This window comes from Larus michahellis, chromosome Z (assembly GCF_964199755.1).
Source record: "Larus michahellis chromosome Z, bLarMic1.1, whole genome shotgun sequence".
Classification (NCBI taxonomy): domain Eukaryota; kingdom Metazoa; phylum Chordata; class Aves; order Charadriiformes; family Laridae; genus Larus; species Larus michahellis.
In genome coordinates this window covers 79734377-79741774 of record NC_133930.1, presented here as the reverse complement: position 1 = coordinate 79741774, position 7398 = coordinate 79734377, and positions in this window count along the sequence as shown.

The window sequence follows — 7398 nt, the reverse complement described above, 5'->3', positions numbered from 1 at the left end:
AAATGAAACAGGAGCAGTTTTGAAATAAAGGAATATTAATCCTGAGGGTATGCTTCTCTGAGAACAGGTTTAAGGATTTCCACCGGTAACCCAAAAAGGAAAGAAAAACCTGAAAGTATTTCTCCAGGGACATACCACCTTCTACAGGACCAATCAGCACAAGGCATTTTTAGAGATAACTTCAGAGCAACAATGTCTAGGTTGGAGGGCATTTACGTGGTGTTTTTGAATTCGGGTTCCCCACCATTTCCACTTTTTGTTCTTTTCTGTCTGTCTGAATGTTTGTCTTCTTTAATATCGCAGTTTCTTTACTCTGAGAAGCAGCCATACTGTTGGAGGTGGTGAGGTAAAATACAACAAGGACAGCATATTGTTCCCATATCTCACATGACATCACCAGCAGGGATGTGGGTGCTGGACCACAGCTGGTTTTGGTCAGTGCTCCAACTTAGAGCTGTGGACCTCTCTCCACAGCTCAGTGATTAGGGGCAGGATTTGTAACGACTCCGCACCTCATTTCAGACCATTTCATTTTCAAGGAGTGAGGCTAAAACTGTCCCTTTCTCTCGGGCATCACAGTTTTGAAGGTACGGTTGTAACGGGAGCAAAGCTTTTCAGTTTCTTGGAGAGCCTTGTTTAGTATTTCGTGACAGACAACCGCAGATGGGAGTGAAAAACCTGCTCATTGTTGCTAAGAAAAAACACTGGAACTTCAAGGATGAGAGCCTGGTGAGTTTCAGACTGAGGAAAGCTGCTGTTCAGAGCAAGCAGACAGCCAGCCTGCCCTGCCCTGCCCTGCAAAACCGAAGGGCAAGCACTGACAAAGTGGCAGAAATGGCTAAAGCACTCGCTGATCCTCCCCACAGTCCCTCATCCCACCCCAGGTCCCCACCGCTCCCCCCCATCCCTCTCATGGCCCATCACACCACACCACCTCCCAGCAACCACGACGGCCTCCAAAACACATTACAGACACCCAGAGCATCCTTCAGAGCCTGGCGAAGACCTGGATGCGTTGTGTCGCTTGCACATAAGACACAGATATCTGCCCCTGCCTCATCGGTTGGGGATTGAATGAACTGTCATGCTCCTGAAGATGCTTTTTAAATAAAAGCATTTGTGGTGGTGCTACTCCTGCTAACGTGTAGCTGGGCACTTTTCATTGTGGCCCCTTTTCTGTGTCCTTTTAACTGAGAAGACCAGCTTTAGCTGGAAGAGAACAATGATAAATCATCTCCAGGGCTGAAAACCTTGTTCATTTTTTTTGTTAGAGAAGACATAATAAATGTCTTCCACTGCAGACATGCAGAAATGGCAGAAAAACTGTTTTTCACAATAGGATGCTTGATAACATAATGGTACTGGCAGGGATGTGGAAGAGAGGAAACATCCTGGCACCACCGATGGCCACTTCAAACTGCCTCTGGAGACCTGCAGCTACATCTGCTGCCTCTCTGGGCAGCTAGCTTGGGTCCTGGACATCTGAGAGGAACTCAATAGCCTAAGAAACAGCATGGGGTGAAAATAACCATGTTGCTGCTCTTTCTGTGGCTCTGATCCAACCCACTTAACCTTCAAGCTAAAGGCATGAGACTCCCTTCCTGAAGAGAGGGAGGTGAAAGGCTGCAATGATGAAGTAGCTGGTGTCAATTAAATGCTCTGTTCATAGAGAATTGTCTGGGTTGGAAGGGATCTTTAAGATCATTAAGTCCAACCATTAACCTAACACTGACAAGACCAGCACTGAACCATGTCCCTAAGCACCATGTCTTTTAAATATCTCCAGGGATGGTAAGTCCACCAATTCCCTGCGCAGCCTGTTCCAATGTTTGATAAACCTCTCTGTGAAGAAAGTCTAAACCTCCCCTGGTGCAACTTGAGGCCGTTTCCTCTTGTCCTCTCACCTGTTACTTGGGAGAAGAGACCGACCCCCACCTCTCTACACCCTCCTTTCTGGCAGTTGTGGAGAGCGAGAAGGTCTCCCCTCAGCCTCCTTTTCTCCAGGCTGAACGCCCCCAGTGCCCTCAGCCGCTCCTCACAAGACTTGTGCTCCAGACCCCTCACCAGCTCTGTTGCCCTTCTCTGGACTCGCTCCAGCACCTCAATGTCTTTCTTGTAGTGAGGGGCCCAAACCTAACACAAAAAGCTCGCTACAATGCATTGGAAAAAGTCCTTTATTTGGAAAACTTACTTTTACAAAAGATCATCTAAGTGCTGGAGCACAGGAGCTGGCCCCAGAGCAGTGGCTGGAGGTGGTTTCATCACTCACCAGGGACAGAGGCAGCAGATCCTGGAGCATCGTGTTGTTGGGGATGCCTTGAGCGGGCAGATGGAGGTTGATGGATGAGTTGTCCCTCCTTCTCCCAGCCCAGAGGAATGACGGGTCGCAGAGCTCCAAGGGCGCTCTTTCAGTGCAAGCCGGAAAAATCTGCCTCTGCCTCATACAGCACAATTTAATGAAATAAATGGAATAAAGCACTTTGATTATGAACACTGATAAATTAATTTAGAAAATGGATCATCCAATCATGGCATTAAGATGAAGAAATCTCTGTCATATGTAAGCGGAGAGGGTTATAGAGCGGGTAAATGAGTAGAGAAAAGAGCTGCATGCAGAAATCAATGTGAGTTTCCATCCTAAATCAATATTCCTTTATGTTCCCAAGCAGCACTACTTACCTACAAACAGGCCAAGAAATTATCTGCAATAAACAATTAAAATCTTTAGGTAACCAGCATAGGGCATCCTGATGTACTGAAATTATAAAACTTAACCAGAAAAAGCATTCAGAATGAGGCAGATGCAAAATGTTCAGGAAGGCTGCTCCAAAATTTGCTGGAACTGACTCTGTTAGGCTTCAAAAATAACATAAGTCACTAGCAAATTTACACCACTGACTTGGAAGCAACAAATTACATTTTCTGATAAATAATAAGCTATCAGCTTGAAGAAAGAAAAGTGCAAAAACGTATGTAAAACGTTTAGCACTTTCTTCTGGTTTCTTATCTCATGATATTAAGAGAGTGTTCCTCTGATGTTAAGGCCGTATCTAAAACTCTACCAAAGGAACATTATTTCTTAGCTTTCACTGTAAGTTCCCATGGAGGCCAAGAACCGATTGTCCTGAAAAACAGAGTTTTCACCAGAGCCTGAACCTGTGCTGACAGCCATCTTTCCAGAAAAGGCGATCACTGGCACAGCTGTTCTCCTGCCTCTCAACTGCTGCTTTCCTTTTCACAATCGGATGCAGATACATCAGCATTACCTATGGAAATACACATGAAAAATCACATTTATTGGAATTTTTTGCAGCATATACCATTACTGTAAAATTTGAGATCCCTTAGGTGGGTTACTTTGTTCACTCTCCATTAGGTGGTGCTTCATGTTAATTGTAGAACTACTCCACGATGAGGCTTCACCTGCACAGAGAGATGGACATAGAGCAGCCCTAGTCCGGGGCAGGAACAGCATTCTCTCTCAGATGGCACGCGCGCTGACTTGATGAATCCTAAATTGGCTGTTCAGTCTGCGTTCACTTCTCCGGACTCTATCACTGCAGGCAAACCATGCTTGGAAGACCACACAGTGCGGCATCCCAACCAGGGCAGCTACAGGCAAGTCACAGCTCTTGAGGTGCTCCTTCAGCTAGGGCAAATTCTGAATTTTAACAAAAAGTTTCTTACAATGACTATGATTCATATTGAACAACTGGCCGCTAACAGGGTTTGCGCAGCGCTGAAGGTAGTTTTGGGTCTTTGTTCTGTAACATCAAATGTGGCCTGCAGTGTTACAGTAAACAAATCAGGGGGTGAGCTAGGAACCACGGCATCAGATTTAAGATCTATCATACATCAGCTAAATGCCATGTCATGAGGCTTACTGGAAATGGAGAAAACCTTAAGAGGTACTCAAGCAATGGCGAAGAACAGACAGATCCTGAAAAACGCAAACATCAGAGGGTAAGCTGAGCTATGGAAGTCAGGGAGAGAACGGAAGACTGCTGTGGTGCTACCTGAGTTACTAAGAGAAGATACAATGCGGACACCCAATGAGGGTAACCGGAGTGCTAGCCCAGAGCCCCGGTGTCGGGTATTAGGACATCTTCTTCGGATGATGCTGAGTAAAGATTCTCCCATGGGAATTGTTCTTCCGTGCATAAAGTAAGAAGCAACGGCAGCTAAGGATATGGTTCTTTGTTACTCATGGCTAGATACAGCTTTTCAGGATTGAAGTGGCTATTTTTCCCTTTGTACTAGGCTACCATCTTCCCTAAAAAGGCCTTCTTTCGGTGGAACCATCCAACTTTTTGAAAGTCCTCAATTAAAAAAAAAAAAAATCTGCCAGAGATACCAGTGCTCCTACAGCAAGAATAAATTTTTAAAGGAGGGGAGGGGAATGCCACCGTTCAAAAAACTGAACGAAATAAATAAATCTTTTTCTTCTGGCTTGCTGGAATTCAGTGTTACTTACCAACTAGTGGACTCATGATTTTTCTCCCTGTCCTCACAGTGACCTTGGCTTTGATTATTCCTTGTGCATTCACAACTAATACTATGCCAACAGTCCACCACTTTAGTTCGAACAACAGTACTTTATGTACTGCTGAAATCCTAGTTTTCTGCAGATGGGAAGTTGCCTAATATTGGGACGAGGGGCAATTACATAAAATTTTAACAACAGCAGCTGAAATGCATGAGAAACAAATGTATTTATTTGTCCAATTCAATGTTATTGTTGCACAGTGAGAGCTGCATAGTCTGTGAAATTTATCCTGTTTCAGTTAAAGGAAATGAGACTCTTCCCTTTGAGTGGGAGTGGATGGGGCCCTGAATTTGAAACAGCGAATCAGTTTTGAAAAGATGCTATACAGCGTTTGTTTGAATGAACATATACATATATATATATATATATGATGAAAAGGCTGCTGTGTTCTCACAGGGCAATGAAATTATGCAGAATGTGGACCATGTAAAAAAGCTTATGCTTTATTAATGAGTCTGTTAGTACCAATGTAGCTTCATTTTGTAGCAAGCAAATCATTTTAACTTGAATTTTCTTGTTTCAGGACCAGAGCAGTGGAATGCCTCTGTTGTTCCAAAATGTGCATTTGATAAGGATTGTTTGGCTCACAGAAAACACAGCCTTTCAGGAATGCAAAAATCCACATTTTGCCTTTTTCAACCACGGGTGCTTGCTTTTATACGTGGCACAAGGAGACGGAAACGGCCATGGTGATTGTTTTTCTTCCGGTGTTTTTTCTACTGAAGCATCGTTAACTTTTTACAAATATACAGCTCGTAATTCCAGTCCTATGACTGCACGTTTTATTTCCTGTCTAACTCAATTAGTGTATTTATCCTTTCTAACTCTTGCTGGCTCCTGAGTAGAAATGTGAGGACACTGAGCATACCTAGCAGAGCAGAATCATCTGCCACTGCCGGGCAGGACTGCAATATGAAAAGTCCCAGCAGAGAGAAGATAACTACTAAATGTACTCCTCCACCCAGGAGACCATGGGCGTAACACCAGTTGTGTCATGGCTTAGAAAAAGATGAGAAAAGGAAAGGCATTTTCTTTTTCTTTACAATTTTTTTTTTTTATCTGCATTCTCTTTTTGTTGGGAAGTTTGCCTTGTAAATAGTGGGTATAAATTAATCTCTCTTTTCCAAGTGCATTCCTGCTGAAAGGGCCCTGCCCATCTTTTAATTCTGCCCCAAAAAATTGACACGCACTGGAGATTTGCAGTGCTGAGTCTCTCGAGCACAAAGACAGCAGGTATCACCTCACCCTCAAAACAAAGATAAGGTGATGGGAACATAGGTGGGTTGGAAAATAGCCAGGGAAGGAGGTTTAGAAGGACAGGCGGAGCGAGGGACACAATGAGAGGGAAGTTCCCTTATTCCCGATTTATCATTCCCCTAAGAACCTCTTACAGCAACAGTGCTAACATTGCGCATTGAAAACGTGCAAGGAAATGACAGATGAGAATTATACTGACGGCATCATCAGATGCTAACCAGAAGGTTAAATGAGCTCTGCGGGAGGAACTAGTGCACTTGTGCCTCAGAGAACACGAGGTTTGCAGATCCCCGCCGTGCCCAAAGCCACCACACACAGCTCCGCAGGTGGGTACTTCACATCAGCCAATGACGGTAATTTTGACAGTCAGGCTACCACTGATCTGCGTCAGGTTTTTATTGCCTGACAGGCAAGCGCAACAGCACTGCTCTCCACACTCTGAGGAACATCACCTATTCATCATTTGCATCCTGAACTCCTTCTAACGTTGTCATCAGCCTACATCTGTCATCGCCGTCTGCAAGCAGAGGGGACCAAGCCGGCAAGTGTTTTGCCACTCCACATAGACCACTGTGTTTTTTATTTGCACCTTCTCATTTCAACCTCATCCAGGTTCCCAGACATTCATGTTTTCACTTGCTTCCTTCATGAAACAGATAAAGTTTGGCAGTAACTGGTCGCAGGCAGCCTTGCCAAGTCCCCAGAAGCTTGTCTCTTACGTCTGGTTACACTTCAAAGACGGTGGGGTTTTTTGCCTTTGAAGTGCACTCCTAAATCAACTGACTGCTTTGGACTCCACATCTAGTCTGTGTGTCATCTGGGCTAATGAAGAGGAGATGTCTGGACATCTCTCAAGGTGTTTTAAGACCACCGCAGTACAGTTTACAAAGACCACAAACAACTAACTAGATCTATTACCTAAAATAAAAAAGGCATTTGTTTATTAAATCAGGTTTTGCAGACTTTCTAATATGCTGGTGTTTTTTATTACTCGTGACCTAAAAGCACTACAGTTAGCATGTTACAGCGTTCTTCCTTGCTAGAAGTCAGGGCCAAATTACAGGCTAATCTGGACTGTCCAAACTTTGACTCTAACAGAAGAAAGGCTGAGTGGGAAGACAGTCTCTTAAGTGCTCAGAAGGGGGAGTGGATGGATGCTCACAGTATCTTTTTGACTGGTAGGAAGCTTCCACTGCTTTGTTTATACATATTTTCAATTACAGCACTGGCTATCTCTATTCAGGTAAAATTCCCAAGGGAGACTGATGGGATTTGTAGAGAAAAGAAATTAACCTAGAATTACATGGTATAATGCTTATAATCTGTCTTTTGGCGTGGAGTTGAGCCGGGAAGTTAAGGGTAAGCCTTTGACCAGCTGTCTACAGTTCTCCCCCTAGATCCTTACAGTAAGCCTCCAGCTTAGACAGAGAAAAGTAGCAAGATGCTGCTGTACTGGAGCCATCGCTATTTCGTCAGTGTTGTGGATAATACGCAGCTTATATGGCTCTGAAGACTCCAAAGGAGGAAAAGGAGTTTATGAGGACAAAGAGGAGGGGATGTAAGTCGGAAAACATACACTGAGAAAGGAAAGGATG